Here is a 17,516-nt window from a genome sequence, read left to right as displayed (position 1 = left end):
CCGTGCTGAGCACAGAGACATGCCCCAAAGACATACAGAGACTCCCACATTTTGGGGGGTCTTACCTTCATGAGCCAAGCACCTCACAGCCTGAGGAGATTATGCTTTCCTGTGTGTTATGGGGAGCCTCTGGGGGAGCACATCAGCCTCTGGGAATTGTCCAGGTCTCTTGAGACGCAGGCACTAGAAGGCTGCTATGAGGTCTCCCTAGAGCCTTCTCGTCTCCAGGCTGAATATCCCCAGCTCCCTCAGCCTGTCTTCGTAGGAGCCCTCTGATCATCCTTGTGGCCTTCTCTGGACCCATTCTAACAGGATCACATCTTTCTTAAGCTGGGGGCTCCAGGTAGTGTCTCACAAGAGCAGAGGGGGAGAATCACCTCCCTTGCCCTGCTGGCCATGTTGCTTTTGATGCAGCCCAGGACACGGCTGGCTTTCTGGGCTGCAAGTGCTCACTGCCAGGTCACATCGAGCTCCTCATCAACCAACACTCCCAAGTTCTTCTCCACAGGGCTACTCTCAATCCACCCATCAGGCCACTAGTTAAAGTCTCAGGGAACTACTTGTTTCAGATAAATGAAGCTGAAGGAACCAGAGTATTTTGACACTGGGCAGACTGTGGGTCCCTTCTCAAATAAACAAGCAAAGAGGAAAACATGAGGAAAAATGCAAACAGAAAGGACCACAGGTAAGAGGATGGAGGACCTCGAAGCATTGTATACATCAGTGTATACATCAGTGTATACATTTGGATACCAAAATACACCAAGCAAAGGCAGCTTGATTTTGATTATTAAGCATTCCCTTATGTGGCCATGTATAATGGAAACTTTCTTCCTATTAGAGTGGGGAGTATAGATCAGGTAAGCTTTGTGAGAACTTAAACAAAAAGAAAGTGGAAAAAAGCAGCATTCCTAAGGGAAAATGTTTTGCTCTTGATGAGTGACATTAAAACATGGCTGGAAAATAGATCCTAGCCTCATTCCACTTGATGTCATAGTTATTCGTTTTTGCAGTCCACGGTAATTACACAATGCTTATACTGAAGTGAGAAAAGGCTCACTGAAATGCTCAACACATTCTCAAAGCTCTTCTCCAGAGAATATTTCTCCAAGTGATACTGCTGCATTCACCCCATCCCCATTCCTAGACATGTATAAAGCTACTTCGGGGGGACGGGTAAGGAAAAGAACAGTCTGCAGAGCTGAAGTTTCCAGATTTATCAGTCTGGAGTTAAAAAAATTGCTACTTACGTCTTGTACAAGGGAGGAGACTGGTCAAATAGAACGCAATACATTGCAGATGACTAAAGAAAAAACAGGCATGCAGGGCCACGGTACGCCTTGTCTGTCACCTGCGCGGTACCTGTCTGCCTGCCAGCCCTCAGCCGTCACTCTGCCTGGGGTTTGCCATCTCAGCACTACAAAGCAGGCAGCAGGGGAGGAAAGGAGCACAGCAAAGGACACCGCAGACGAGACGGTGCCGCATTTGAGCCTCTAAGTTCAGCAATACTCACTGAGACTCCTGCATTCCTTGTCACAGGAGGAAGTCCACAGGCTCTTTACAACACTGGCTGCAGCCAGACCAACTCCAGGGGACAGGAGAAATGGCATGAAGTGACTTTCCCACCATCTCCAACCAAGCTTAAAAATCTGTTCAAATGGGAATTGAGTCCTGAGCCTTTAGACAGAAACCTCTTCGAGCTGAGAGTAAACCAGAAACAGTTCTAGGGTTGTCTCTTTTTTTAGTTTGGATGTGTTACTAACACAGTATAACGCTACAGTCAGCTACACATCATCCCAACTGTAAAAATTAAAAAGAGCTGTTGAATGTCAAGTGATGAAGCACTAAGTGTCACAACTTCAAAAGTCCTGCTTTTCTGGCAATATTTACTTATTCACATGACACATTAACATATGTAATAAGTACATAAAAGAACAAATGTCATATGGAGAAGAGAAGTCAGTGTGTACCCATAATACAGTGAACAGTACCAGAGAAATGTTAGATTTTTAAAAATTTTCTTGACTTATATACCTGAAATACAAACCCTATGCTGCAGTACCACGTTTTTCTTCTGTGACTTTACAGCACCTCACGCTGTCAGGCTGCATAACTATCACTCCTCTCTTCTGCCTCAACACACCTAACATAACTTTCCCCTTCACTGAGTTTTTTCTGGAGGAGTTGAAGAAAAAGACGAGATAGAGATATAAAGAGCTATTCTCTAGGAAGTCATTTGAGCATCTTTAAGCAGCACATATTATTAAGCCACGAGGCTGCCACAGGATTACTTGTAGATTATGACCAGATCTTGAAAGTTTGTTTTGTCTCAGCTTTTCAAATGGCACGCACTTAAATACTTTGCTTGCTTCCAAATTATGTCTAAGGTCCTCTGCATGTGTCATATGGCAAACATCAGCCAGTTCTGTGAAATCTATTTCTAAATACCTTCGATGGGAATTTTTTAAGGCAAGAAGGAGGCAGGTTCATTTGCTCTGCCAAATTTAAAGAGCAGACAGCCTGACATATATGCAGCATTTCAGCTTCACGGTCAATGGTCTTCGTTCATTATTTGGGTGTGAAAATAAAGTGTAAAAAACGAAATGGTTCTACAGCCTTCCCTACATCTGATAATAGTAATCATTTCCTCCAATAACAATATTATGGTTTCAGTACACATGCAAAGAGAATAGAAACACAAAGGCGAATACTGAAAATGTATGGGCCAGATACAAAAAAATGTATTATATTTTAGGCCAGTACATCCTAAACTTTTTTCTTCTCCAAAAGAATAAAGTTTGCATTAATAATCAGCTAAGTTAGCTATACATGCTGCCATTTTAGACTTCTAAAGAGCGCAGAGATCTGTGGCTAAATAAATCTCCCAATTTTTAAAGTAGCAGAACAGTAGCAGAGATGCTGACTACGTGCTATTCATTATATAAACTAATACATTTGACAGCTGAACTGAGACTCTCACTGTTACCTTCAAACTTGAACTTCGACTTGACCTAATCCCATATCAAATGATAACAGTTTACCATCTGTCCTTGGTCAGCCCAATGGAAGACTTCAAAGGATAGATTTAATAGCATATAGTTTGGCCTTGACATACAGACTGTATCTGTTCTTACTTAAAGAACAATAAAACCTTGTATTTCATTTCTTTTTTTTTTCTTCTTTTTTTTTTTTTTTAACAGATGGAGGGCTGGTGTCTTATTCCATTCTGTCACCCCATCTGGACGCCTTAAATGTGATACTAAGGGAAGCATGGGGTGAGCCCACCAAAAGCTCAGTTCAAGTTGAGATACAGCGAGAAAGGAAGAAAATAGACTGATACCTATCATGCTTCATGGCAAATTAAAGGCATTTAAGGCTGCCATAGGGGAATGTGGAGAAGAAATCAGCACTAACTCCTGAAATAACAATGGCAGAACTTAAAAACACATCATTAGAGTGCACTGCAAGCTTTCAAATAAGTAGATGCTTCATCAGTGACACCTAATTGAAAATACACATTTTTTTATGTGGCACTTTGCAAAGCAACAAACTTCAAGTCTAAACATCATAGGAATTGCTTTCTGGTTGCTGTTCCTTCTGAGATCCCACCTGGCTGAGTTTACCACAGGAAAATCTTCTTTGGGGAATTTAGAGAAAGTGTTTTGTTCTCACTGCAAAATAAACAATTTTGCTGTTTTCTGAATGAGCTCTTCATTATAATCAAAAGTTCAAAAGCTTTCCTGTGAATCACTCCAATGCTTTAATACAGTGATGGCATTTTTTTGAACTCAGAGTAGCAGATTTTAACTACTCATCATAGTCAAGGGATGAAGGACCACAAAAGTTGTTTAGTCTGAGCTACCATCAGTTCAACATAGGGCAACGGATTGACCCCAGTAATTCCTAAAGGAGAATATCTTTTCCTTACTATGAAAATGGACACAGTAGTTGAGTAGTAGTATGATTATAATAAATATGCTCTCTGTGCATGCCGACTCTTTTGTCTGCAGATGTTCACAGAATCATAGAATATCTCGAGTTGGAAAGGACCCACAAGGATCATCAAGTCCAACTCCTGGCTCCACACAGGACCACCCAAAAATCAAACCACATGTCTGAGAGCATCATCCAAATGCTTCTTGAACTCCGTCAGGCTCAGTGCCGTGATCACAGCCCTGAGGAGCTTGTTCCAGTGCCCAACCACCCTCTCGGACAAGAAACTTCTCCTAACACCCAGTCCAAATTTCCCCTGTTTCAGCTTCATGCCATTCCTTCAGGTCCTACAGAGACAACTAAGTATGAGGTGTTCTCTTTTTACATCCATTCAGCAGTGCTATAAAATACTAAAGAGCAAACAGGTTTCCTTTCACTAAACGGTCATGCAGAGTTTACTCTGGTCATTTACATATGCGGGCTTTAAAGTTCCCTTGAATTGCAGAACAGTGAAGAAAAATCTTATCAACAGTGGGGTGCTTTCATGGTAAGCAAGAGCATCCACTCCTCAGTTACCTCAGCCCTAATACTTTCAGCATACTAAGTCCTGACATGAAGAAACCTGTGGGAAGAAATTAAGGATAACATAAAAGCAAATGATTCACAAACATTAAGAATTCGTTCCTATTCCTTCCTGGAGTCTGCATCCGTTTCTGTCCTGTATATCTGCAAGACCTGAAAAAGCAATGTAATTCTCTTCCCTCCCAGCAGATGTCGGATCAGTCACCAAGGGCAAAAACGCATTATGTTGTTGTCATGCCAATCAAAACTTTGAGATACAATGCTAAGTCCAGTGACCAAAGTTTAGTAAAAGTATGAACAGGTTTATTCTCAATGAATCTCTGCACAGACCCCTTAAATCACTTTTTAAAAAAAAGTATTTACCACGTGAACCAAAATAAAAGACGAACAGGGAAAAAAATCAAATTGATCCAGACCATATACATTTCTAAGTTTTCCATGACAAAGAAAAAAATATGCATTTTGTTTGCATTGAAACAAATCAATTTGGTAACTTTTTTTTTTTTAACAAAAAAGCAGAGAAAATGCAAGTCAAAATTGTTATGAAACTGTTGATGCCAACTTTCTTCATTTTCACCCCTGTCTTTTATTCAAAAATCACCACACTTAGGTAGATTACTTTGAAGTAAACAGCCTGGTTTTCAGTCTCCCAGGACAGCACCCCACCTCTAAAGCAATAAAGTTGTTTGAGGTATGAGTCTCTCCTATTGACACTGTTCCACTTTGGGAAATGAGCATTTCCTAGATCAAAGACTGAAACTTGAGTGGGTATCTCAAACACAAAACTGCATAATTATGTTATATAAAATATATCTAGCTTGAAAACTCCAGTGTAATCTCAGCATCAAAATGCACTCTAGCTTGGGAGTTATGTACTCCTCTGACACGTGGGAAGAGCTTGATTTTAATCCCTATCACTGATTCTTCTGCGAGTGAACACAGGACAGAGCTTCCATGGAGATCAGCTCGGAGGAGCCGATTTCTCAGGAAACAACAAACAAACATGCATCCGTGTGTGTGCTGCAACTACTGGCCTTCTGGGCAGTCGAGAACTGGGAAAGGAGGATCTGAGCATGAAGAGGTCTGTCCTCAGTAAGAGCCCCAGGTACACATTAGGCAGGCCAGGTGGCATGTGGAAGTAAACACCCACATCCCCAATCCCCACCTGAGCCATGAGGGAATGGCACCTGCCAGCGTTATGAAGTGGGAGTCTTCAGAAATGTATTTGTTTGTCAGTAAGGGCAATTTCTACCCCATTTCCTCTAATGGAAGTTTCTCCCCCTCACTAGCATGCCTTTATCGGTGTGCCTAAGGAGGTAACCAAGGCCATCTGTCTGCTCCGAGATAAACCGTGTGACCGTGCCCCAATGCTGGGAGAAAAGGAGCCGAACCGAGGGAAAAGGAAGCACTTTAAATGCCCCCACCAAACGTCTTGAAGGTCTCAAACACTCAGCCTGCAGCTCTTCCAAAGGAGTTAGGCTGGGGGATCTGTCTGAAGGCTCAAATACGGTAGCATACCTGTTTCCTTAACGATCTGTCCTTTCTCATCTGCAGAGGGAAAGCAAGTGAAGTGTGTCCTTATACACTACTTTAGTAAAATGGATGTGCAGTACACACTTCATTACAGCCACCATGGGGATTAAAAGTAACTTGAGCAAATGGCCCCCAACTCCTTCTAATTATCTTTTGAAGACACTGGAAGACAAAAGACACAAATGAGCTAGCTCAAGGACAGCAGAGTCCCGCGTTCCCCATGGAGCGGTGATCGTGCAGGCTGCGTGAGCCTGGTGTCCCGCAGGCCTCCCAGGCCGGTGGTGGGGACACTCCACCTGCCAACCAGGGAGCACCCGGAGGCCCTCAGAAGAAGGATCCCCTCCATGGATGCGCAGGGCAATGCTGAAAGGCGTCCGGCTTTGTGTCTGGGCAATGCTGCCCTCCAATGGCACACTTGTGGTCATCGCTCAGCCCACACCTGCACGGACACCCCTTGGTCTCAGATGTTTCACTTGCTGTCCCCTCAGGCTCCCACAGGAAGGCAAAAGGAGGGGATAAGTGATGATAGATCGCTTATTCTTTCTGTCACAAGGCCTCTGAAAAGCATTGCCAGGTGTCAGGTCCAGCCAGCAGAGCCCAGAACTCTGCCTGTCCGGGCCCTTGCACTGGGCCCACAGCCCTTGCGGGCCGCCAGGACCCCTTTCTCCCTGAAGTCTCTTGGCTGTGGAGCTCATTCCCTGTTAACCTTTCAGAGGTAATGTAAGAGAGAAGCAAGAAGCAAAGAAGTTTAACTGAGAGTGCAAATATTCTTTAAAGAAAAACAAACATCCAAATCATGATAAGCACAGTTCTTTAAGAAAGCTCCTGTCCACAATCACACTCTCCCTACTAGAGGGTTCATGAAGACTGCAACCCAGTCTGGGCCCTGAGGCCTGGCCAGTACTGAATCACCTTCCCTCTGATGGGAGAATAAGACCTCACTTGCTTAAAGATGATTTTACTTTGAAAACAATTTCTAACTCCTTTCTGAATTACCTATTGGCAAAGTTCCTCTTTTTTGTTACCACAAAATGGCTGCAAGTGGCTGTAGTTTTCTGTAGACCCTGCTCACATCGCCTCTTGACAGCTTTGTATGAACTCCCTTCAATATAATCACTCAGCCTCGATGGCCCCTCTTTGGGTTTTCCTCAACTTACTAAAACATCTTTCTATTACATTGCCAGTTTCCACCCGAGTCAGTCAAGGCCTGTTGTTTATTTGTGGGACCTGACTTTGAGTCCTGAACATGTGAAGATTTATTAGATAAATACACTGTTTAGTTTATCTGAGATGTGGCACATAAGACTAAAGGCCAGCAGGTTGTTCACCAATAACAGAGGTGCCCATGTCTGAAACAACTTTTAGGTGGACAAAAGCCCATGGCTACATTTTTGTGAATGCTCTTTGAGGAGAAGGAGGCTTGAACTGGCTTTCCTTAGTGGATTTACAAGCAGCTGCAGAATATAAATGTGTATGGGAAAATAAATTATAAATTGAAGAGCTTTAGCATGGCGGCAAAAATGGAAATCCATGGACTCTGCTCAGATCCAGTCGGTGCTCTGGATAACAACTATGTATTTTGTGCACTTAGGGAAGTTGGTTGCATAAGGTGCTCAGATACACGGAGCCACTTTTAGTTAACATGAAATACTCTTCTACCTTTCCCTCAAATCCCCCAAATACCTGTGAAATCATTTCTCCAACACAGAAATAGGTCTGCCTTAAGTCACGCCAGCCTGCTTCCCAAATTCACTGTGGTGGGAGCTCTGTAGCTCTAAAGCAAACCTATAGCTTATATATATTAAAAAAGTAACTGGCTGTGTGTTTGCCATGTGCTTTCTCAGATGCTTCTCGTAACTGGAGTGTTTCCAGTGTGCATATATAGTTTATATATGTTTATAACTTCATAAAGTTTTAAAAGATTTGGCAGTCTCTAAGCCAGAGCTGTGATGTAGGTCTAGTGTGTGTTTATGGGACCTGAGCTGAGGATCAAAACACTGGGAAGTTTCAACTGCCTTTATGGACTTGGAGGTGGAGCTAAGCAGCAGCTGTAACCCAAGCAAAGAGGATTTCTTCTGTGCGTAAGAACCCAGGTTTTCTACAGCAACAAATTCTTGACTGAGCCTCACTGTAAGCACTCAAATCACCAAATCTCAGGCAGTACACTGCTCCCAGGGACCTGTAGAGCCCCCCAGCCATCACCTCCCACTGCCACCCTTGGTCTCACAACCCCCCAACTCCTCTGCAGCCCATGCTGCTTTGCATGTGACATGAAACTCAAGCTTCGTGCATACTCGACTCTGCAACCTCCAGCATGCCCTAGATGCCATGGCCATGGCCTCAGCCAGGCAGGATGTTGCTTTGCATGTCTTAATCCCAGCCTTGCTGTGCACAAATCACAAGGAAGGGGGAGAAGGGAGCGTCAGCAACTGCCCATCTAGTGGTGGATGTAGAACTTGTCTTTAGTCTCCCTCAGGCTTTGGCCCCACATCCCACCCCTAAACTTCCCTGGGCTCCTCTGCAGTGAGTCGTACTGCTCCCAACCTTGCTCCGTCCTTGAGCAAAGCCATGAGCAGTGACACACTGCATTCTGTGATGATTTGTCAATTGGATCTTAGAACTCTGTTTCTGGGAAGAAAAAAATCACCTTGCGTGATTGTATAATATTCTCTACATGTGTTACTATATACAGTAATATTATGGCTGTACTATCTCCTGGTTTTACCACCCCACTGTGACATGCTCTTGAAACCTGAGAAATTGCTTTTAATGACAGGCAATAGCTGGCTTCAAGCAGGCAATTCAACAAGCAGTGGAGATTTTGCATATAAAGCTATTAAAATACAAGGTAACATGAAGGGTCAACTTCTTCCCACGCTGCTATAGCAAGCAGTGAGAAGATAAAGACAGAACACATTTCTGTAATGAGCTAATTACACTTAATACAAAAGAGCATTGGGATGTCTACTTGGAGAGGCTACATTCAACACTGATGGACCTAAGAATGCTGGACACTGTAGTTTGCATTCCTTACAATACCTGAGCATCTGTTTCAAACCATTTCCCGACAATCTCATTTTCCCCTTGAAATTTCAGATGTAGGCACCAGTTTTGTTTCCCCTCACTACCCCAGAAAGTGAAGAATGGCTATTTTTATTACCATTACAAAACACCTTCCATTTAAACCGAACTTGTGAAAACAACAGAAGAATTCTATTTCTTTTATATATTATGAACATTGTTATTTTCCCATTTTGAGAAAATACCCTCTATGAACATACAGTTTGAATTCATCCCACAAACTGATGAACTGATTGCAATCATAGTGTTACTACAAAACTGACAAAATGTAAATAATTATTTCAAATGGTAAATATACCTGGTCTTTTACTAATGGTGCACTGGCAGCATCCTGTAAAACAATAGCTATCGTTTAGAAAACACCTGATCCTCAAAATGCTATTTGCATTTCCCTACCTGTACAAAGCGGAAGGTTTCAGGAACGTAATGGGAAAGATTATGCCAATTGTTACAAATAGTTAAGCAATCAAAATTTGCTTTTGCATAGGATTCTTCATCTTTAAAGTGCAAAGAACTTCCCAGAAGCAGACTATGAGTTTCCTCTGTTCTTTAAGCAAGTCTCAGCGACAGAGACAGACACTGAACGCAGCAGCAGTGACTCCCAGCACACTGCTGTAAGCATTAGGAAGTTTCCTTCAGACAAGGAGGCAGAAATGTGCTAACTTTTGCTCTCTGTAACACCAGATGAATTCTAGCGTTATAATTAAGGTGACGACACAACCTAGTCAGTCAACCGTCTCTTGTCCGCCCAGGTAATTATATTTTAAATGTTAAAAGGCTCTGGTAAATTGGGAGCCACATGAATGCTTGGTTTGTACAGCACATCCATTTGCCATCTTAAGGTGATTAATGCGATTCCCAGCCCAGGAGAGGCTAGATGATGAGTTCAGGGCAGCCACTGGTACTTACAAGCAACTGACCAAGACAAATAATTCAAGACATACGTACCCACACTAGCCTTCATTTCTGGCAGACAAAGGAGTTTAGAGAAGAAGCTGTATAAATTCCACTACAGACACATCCTTACATTTGACTGAGTTGACTGAGGCTGTTTTATTGCACAAGGCCTCCATAGGATATTAACATTGCCCCTAAATAATTTAGTTGGACAATGAATCAAGAGCAAATGCTTTTCAGGACTTGTATGAAGGACCAGGAGAGGAAGTGACATGTAATGGCTGGGGATTTTATATGCAGTTTAGCACCTGACTTAGCATGTGATGCTGAGCAATCTGAACAGTGTTTCTGGTCCCCTGTTTCCCTGTCTTTAAAAGGAAGATGGCACCTAGTTCCTAGATATGAGTTCCTCCTACTGAGGCTGTGAGACTCAATGTTTGTAGAATAGATTGAGTTCTTTGGAAGAAAGACATACAAAATCATTATTGATCCTAAATGTTTTGTATACTATGTTGCTGCACTCAATAACACAATCAAATATAGAACATGTTTCTGCAAAGCCAGCATGTAGAAAATTCTCTATTGTCTCTTTCTACTTTATCAAGCAGTCCATGAAAATCTTTAGAGTCCCAAGTCAATACTATTTAAAACATCAAGACTGATTTTATCCTCCACATTCTTTGTAATTTCTCTCTCTCAAACAGGTAATAGACTTGTGGGAAGAATACCTTCCCTTCATAATTATAACACACAAAGCTTCAGACATGCACATTTTAGGTGAAGGCCTAAAATTCTGAAGGCTCTTATTATCCTTCCAACACAAAGATGCTTTCCTGGGGGCCACTGCTTTTGTATGAAAGGATGTGTATTTTGTTTTCTTTCAACGTTACAGTGAAAGACGATGTCATGACCACCTCATAGGCTTACTAGTCGTACATTTTATGAACAATCAAATCCACCTATTGTATGAGTGTAGCTTTATTAGAATATGAGAACCCATAAAGGATGGTCTAGGAGCAAACTGATTATTCTTTCCATATAAACAGTTTCCACTGCATGTCTCTTGGAGTCAGAGGGTTAGCATGTGCATCTTGCCAGCCCTGGAAATTATTCTAAATCAGTTCATCACATTCCAACCCAACACTTCTTCTGATTACAAAGTTAACAGCTTGAAATGGACATTCTAGAATTAACCCTGTGACCTACTTAATTGGTGACAAGGAGAGCATCAAACTGTAGCGCAAGCACCAGGCTAAGAGTGACAGTGCCTAGCGATTCTTGAGGCTCCACTACTTGAAGCAATACTGGAAAATGGAGATAATTGCAGGTTTTTCATTTCTCTTTTGGCCTGTGAAAGTTTGCTTTCCATAACTGACTTTCACATGCTACATATGTATATTTCTCAATAGGAAAATATCAGTGATGAGGCGCAAGATGCAGCTTGATCAGGCACTTGGCTAGTTTGAAGGCACAAGGGAATTTCTGAGAAAGGAATGTAGAACTCTTAGGATGGGACAGTTATTCCGAGCTGCCCAAAAACTCCTTTAGGCCAATGCCTGAATGTTTTCCATCAGCCCAGTAGCAGATGATATTAAAGTAATACAGGCCAGGGAAAAAGAATTATTTCCTAGATGAAAAGAGTCTTTAAAATTCATTTCCAAAAACAAGCAAACAAGAAAAACCCAAATCCTAATTTAACAGACAGGCCGTACCCTCTGCAGGTTTAGCTAGCTCACCACAGACTCAAAAGAGCAACCATGCTGGCACAGCAAAGGGGGCAGGAACACACAGCTAGGAAGCAGCAAAAGGAAGTGGGGCTGTGCTACTGATTCCATGCACCCCTAAGATGGCTTAGTTGCAATGTGAATCTACTCCCTGACTGATACCCAGCCTATCTTTAGAAACATGCAAGACAGGAATCAACTGAATGAGTCTTATTCTCTGAGTATAAGACTTGACAAGTCTGAGTGTGGTTTTTAAATGCCTGAACAAGGAAGGAAAGAGAGATTCTGGTGATGAAAACTTTTTGTATGATAAAAAAAATTTCAATTTGAAGCCACACTGTGCAGAGCATTAAAGACATCTTTTTATCTTTGGAATTATTTTACAGTTAATTGAATAACAACTCTAGATATAAAGCCTCTACTGTATTTATTCTTGCTCCTTGGATTTGCAATGGGAAGGGTTTAAAGAACTGTATTTTATCCATTAGGTTTGGGAACTCACAGTACTGTACATTGTTTTAGTGTACTAAATTTAGTTGACTTCTGTCTCTTTCAATTACCCTTCTGAAAAGGACACGTGAAAAATAATGTCTCTCTTTATATCACTTGGTTTGCTGTTGATTAATTCTTCTCTTCTAGTGCTTGCTTGTTTTGTAGGGTAGGGAGGACAGAACAGCTTAACGGGGGAAAAGCCTTAAAAAAGCTCTTTTTTATGAGTTTGAGCTTGTAGAGACTTTCCTTTCATATTTATATCTCATCAATAAAATGTCATTGCTGATAAGGACACAAAAGTCAGAAAGAGAATAAGCTGAATCTTAACTCTTGTAAAACAGGCCAACTGTAAGAAATCCTGAATGTAAAAATAAATTCCTATGCAGGATACCCTCATCGCTAATGTGAAGCAAAACTAAATATGTTTTACGTATTTAATCTACTGACTTATTCATTTTTGCCATAGCAAAGAACTGTAGAGGCATGCCCTAATTCTTAAAAGAACTGTGCTTCCCATCAGATGTACTCTTAGACACTTCAGAAATAGTTCAATTCCATTCGGTATCACTTATGTGCATGCCCTCAGTACAGCTATGTACAACTCCTAACACCCCTCCACCTCTCAAAAGGAGGTAGAAAGTAGGCATGAATTCTGGGGCAGGTCTTGAACTCATCTTCTTCTTTGCAAAGGATACAAGAGTGAGAGGCAAAGGGTTTCTGACTGTGATGTCCTCCAACCATCAAATAGTAATCAAATACTTTGATGAGGAGGAAGCAAAAAGATGAATGCATTTTGGTGATCCGTTTAAATTTCCAAAATAGTAATTGCTGAACTTGACTGCTCTCAAAAACCTTGTTCTGAAAACAGAAAGAAGCAGCAATGATTTGCCCTGAGTTTCTGCAGAGTCTGAATGATCAAAGACACACTGAACTTTTATTCTCCCACTATTTTTTCAGTGCTCAGACTGGGCTGACACGCCAGAAAGACCAAAAAAAAAAAAAAAAAGGCTTTTGGAGAGGAAGAAGGGCTCCATTCAGAAATTCAGTATTTGTTTCCAAATGTGTTGGAAATGTTAGAAGAGTTTACCTTAATACATTTAATAGTGCTTCATTAATTATCAAGACTAACCTACCACTGAAATCTAACGTAGAAAATTTGGCTTTGATCACATTTGTTTGATTGATTCCCCTGGAGAAATACAAGGCAAGAAATCCATATTCTGTAATAAGACCTGGAAGAAGTTATGACAGGGATGAAATACTTTCTAGTGCATCCTATGATAGTGCTAGTGCAGTAAATTGGGTTCAGCTGCAAAGGGGACGATGATAAATATCATTTAAATTTCTTCACTTTCCTTTTGTCAAATAGGCTGGATTCACCAAGGACAAGACTAGTATCAAAGGCAAAGGTGCTGACATGGAAGCCTACATGGAATAGTTGGAATTTGTGACTTCTTGGAGCCAGGCATCTCTGGTGCAGATATCCTAGTGTGCCTTTTTCCCATCCACCTACCATAAGTTCTCTAAGCTTTCTCTTGATGAATGTCTTCTTCAGCCATTGGGACATCACCATAAATTGGAGAAAAACAGACCACTAGAGTTGGTACAAGTATAGGTTACTGGAAATACCCATAAATTCTGCTATAAGATATATAGGTAAGCAATTCTGATAGTCTTTTGTGGGCTTAAATAAATTGCCAGCAGATTGTGCACTAGAAACATGTCACTGCTTGTGATACTACAGCAGGTATGTTCTTGCCCATAACTGGAATGCACCTATTAGAGCAGAGTTTGAAATTTACCAGTCCAGAGAAGGATATCTTCTTCAGGTTGTGACAAAGGCTACAAAAGAACAGAAATCTTAATAGAGATTCATTATTTTTTTCTGTATGAACAATGTATTTAATGAACGTTGTTTCTCAGTTAAAGCTCCACTTCATGAGCAGGCAGTCATTCTCAAGACAGTAAATGATGCAAGTCCCTTTGCCACCAGAGGTTCAGATCTTTGTTTGGCTGGTGTTCTACTAGGCTGATCAACTGTTGGGCACAATATCCCCTGGCACTGCTCTAAAGAATTTCTCCATTTAGAATTAACACTTGCAGTTTTAAGATGTTGGATACTCTCCATTGCTTGCTGCTGACCTACACGGGCCATCCATGCATTCAGCAGGTTTCCACAGCAAATAAGCTCCCAGTGGAACGTGAGACAATATACAAAAATCTTTGTCCATCTTCCCATCTAGATACTTGAGAACTCACGAGATAATTAGAGACTTATAATCTATGCTGTCTCTCCCTTGGGGAACATTTAGGCATTACGAAACTCAAACACTTGTGAGAAGCCATACCAAGACAATATATCTCCACAGAAAATTATCATGCCTGCAGAGTGAAGGAATACTCTGGTGGCTGAACATCAGACAGTAATATGGCAATTGGCATCTGGATAAAACTGCTTTCCAGAAGAAATCCCTTCTTCGGTACAATTCTTTCATTCCCAGTTTGAGTGTCTTTTAGAAAAACAAATAGGATTGTGGAAGGCAACAGCATGAGGAGAAAACACGGTGAACTGTTGGCTTCTCTGATAAGTCTTCAGATGTGGCTGTGGGGAGAAGTAGAGGAAAAATGGATGGAAGGGGGAAAGCAGTGTCTGTAGATGCCACAAAGGGATGGACTGAGGAGACGCTGGGGCGCAAAAGAGGAACAGAGGGATGGAAACTAAGGCAGAGTGCAGAACTTGTCCACTGTTCCTGTCCTCTTCAGGGTTCCGTGTAATATCACAGACCTTGCCAAGCTGGGAAACCAAGCTGACCCACAGTGACCTAATGGGTTCCCCAGTACCCATGCAGGACTCACTCTTCTGCTTCCACAGGGCTCTGAACATTGCACACGTCTCATTAGAGCAGTGCTTCCCATATCACCTAGAGTTCTCTGCACCGAAAGCAGGAAAAAATCAGATTGAGCAGGACTGCAAGGGACAGATGAAGGAAAGAAGCTAGATGGATTTACCTTGCTTTGCCAGGCAGACATGATGAAGAGAAAGCAATGAAGAAACTGCTGTTGTAGGAAAAGTCCACACCTTGAATCTTCATCCCTAGGCAAGGAGCAGAGAACCTGTCCAGAACAGCAATCCCATTTCCCCAGTTAGAAGCACAACAGTCTGTTGTGCCCTGGCCTGCACCAATGCCTGCCAATGCCTCAGGTCTCCTCTGGCTCTTTGTTTTCAATGCTCTTCAGGGCAATGTACACTTTAATAAGGCTAATAATTAGACTAATGAGGCTAAATAATTAGTCTAATAAAGATAAAGTACTTCTTGGAATATCCCAAAAATTCCCTTGGAAGGCAATAGGAAAAAGCATATTGACATGAATTAAGTAAAATAATAAATAAAATTCATCTTGCCATAAGCAGTCCACATCTCACATTCTAGTACACCAGGTGCTATGCAGATGGGTAAGAAGACAACCACCTCTCGAAAGAGTTTTAAAAAAAGCTGACATGCAAAATCTGTGAAGAACACAGCAAAACACAAACACATTTCAATAAATTTGTTTCTCACTCCTGTGGTTCGTCATTACCTTGGTTACAGTACCCTTAGTTAATCAAGGAATGTCAAGTTCAAGTACAAGTTCTGTGGGTTTTCTTAACAGTTATCATGTTGCAGCGTGCAATTTCACTTATGAATTACAATGCCCTGTTCAGGCATCTCTTGCAGCTTTGGTTCTATCACCATGCTTAAAGGAGAATTCAGAAGTGTGCTAACAGCCAAAAGTATCATTGTCTTCCTTGCAGACAAGGAGTACATTTTTAGAGGAACATAACCTTGATTTTCAGAGATACTGGATACCTGCAGCTCTGACTGGCTTCAAACGATTCTTTGGGCACTACCAAGTCAGGCTTCCCTAATAAAGAACTAGAATTCACCCCCGAAACAGACCAGGTTCCACACAGAGAAAGTATTCCGTTCAGAAATACCCTCAAACTACCACCTCTTATGAAAGTGATTCCTCTGTAGAGAAGGGATAAAAAAGCATTCAAATGTTTTATCTGCATTTTATCTGCTCTAATATCGAATAATTCTGCAAGGAAGTCATATCATCTTGCAAAAACACTAAAAATTCAATGTTTCTTTACCGTTCCTTCTGAAATGCACGTGCATGTTTCTCCCCTTTCTTTTCAGCACCTACTGCTAAATTAATTGCAGGATTTAGAGAAAAGGTGCTGTGCTTAGGCCAGAAACAGGTGACAAGTTTCAAAATTGTTTTCAGGAGGCCTTTGCCTTGAGGAAGGGAAAGAAGCAATCAGTGAGATAACTCCCTGCCACACACAGAACCAGCTAATGTATGAAGATAACAGAGGCAAAAAAGTATTGCCAGTCTGTAAAGTGGTGTATCAAGCGGCACCTGGTCTGGATGAGTTTTAAATTCCACCTCCTTCCACGTTCGACAACACCAATTAAACTTTTTTTTTTTTTAAGTCTATAAATTACTGATGATCATCTCTGTCACTGACAGAAGGAAGTAGTTGTTAGACCAGGCCCAGATATTTCCATCAACACGTTGTCTCCTAACTATGGTACTGTTTGTTTACTCTGCACCTTCCGCTGTGCCTCCCACCAAGCACTATTACAAGTCAGGGATCGCACGGCTGCTCTCGCAGACCCACTCTCACCATTCCAAGGGAACAGCCCCATAACGGAGATTACTGGGACTCTAAGCATCAAGGCATTTTTATTTTTTATGGATATATCTGTTTTCAGACAGGAATTCAGTTTATTAGGAAAACTATTTTTGCTCAGGTTTAGCAGCAGATCTAAAAAATTAGCTGGAGGGTTACTTACTTTCATGTAGATCCAGTGTTCCACTCCTCTCCTGGCAGAAAGGAAAAGGAAAGTACCTTCAGGTTTTCAAGGCACAGATCGTGCATTTCTTGTGGTAGCAAGTAATTTCTTTTAACATTCTGCCGTGCAATTCACCAATTCCCAGAACTGCATGTTATAGTTTGCATTCTGAACAAAGCTAAGTACCTTCCCTTCCAGGGCTCTTTTGTCTTCTAAATGCATCCTCCTTGGTTGTATTTCATGTTATTGTATTCATAGTGCTTCTGTATAAATGAACATATTAATCCTTAATTTTCTAGGTTTTTTGTTCCCTTTGCCAAGGAAGCATTTTTCTTCTCTCAGAAGCTGCAGATGCGGATTACCACTGTGCCAGCTTCTTCCTGTCTGGAGTGGTCTGGCAAAAGGAATTAGTTGAGGAAAGTTCACATTCATA

The sequence above is a fragment of the Anser anser genome (genome assembly GCF_964211835.1).
Source record: "Anser anser genome assembly, chromosome: 5".
In the NCBI taxonomy this organism is placed as follows: domain Eukaryota; kingdom Metazoa; phylum Chordata; class Aves; order Anseriformes; family Anatidae; genus Anser; species Anser anser.
The sequence above is the reverse complement of the archived record's forward strand: the minus strand, read 5'-3'. Positions refer to the sequence as shown.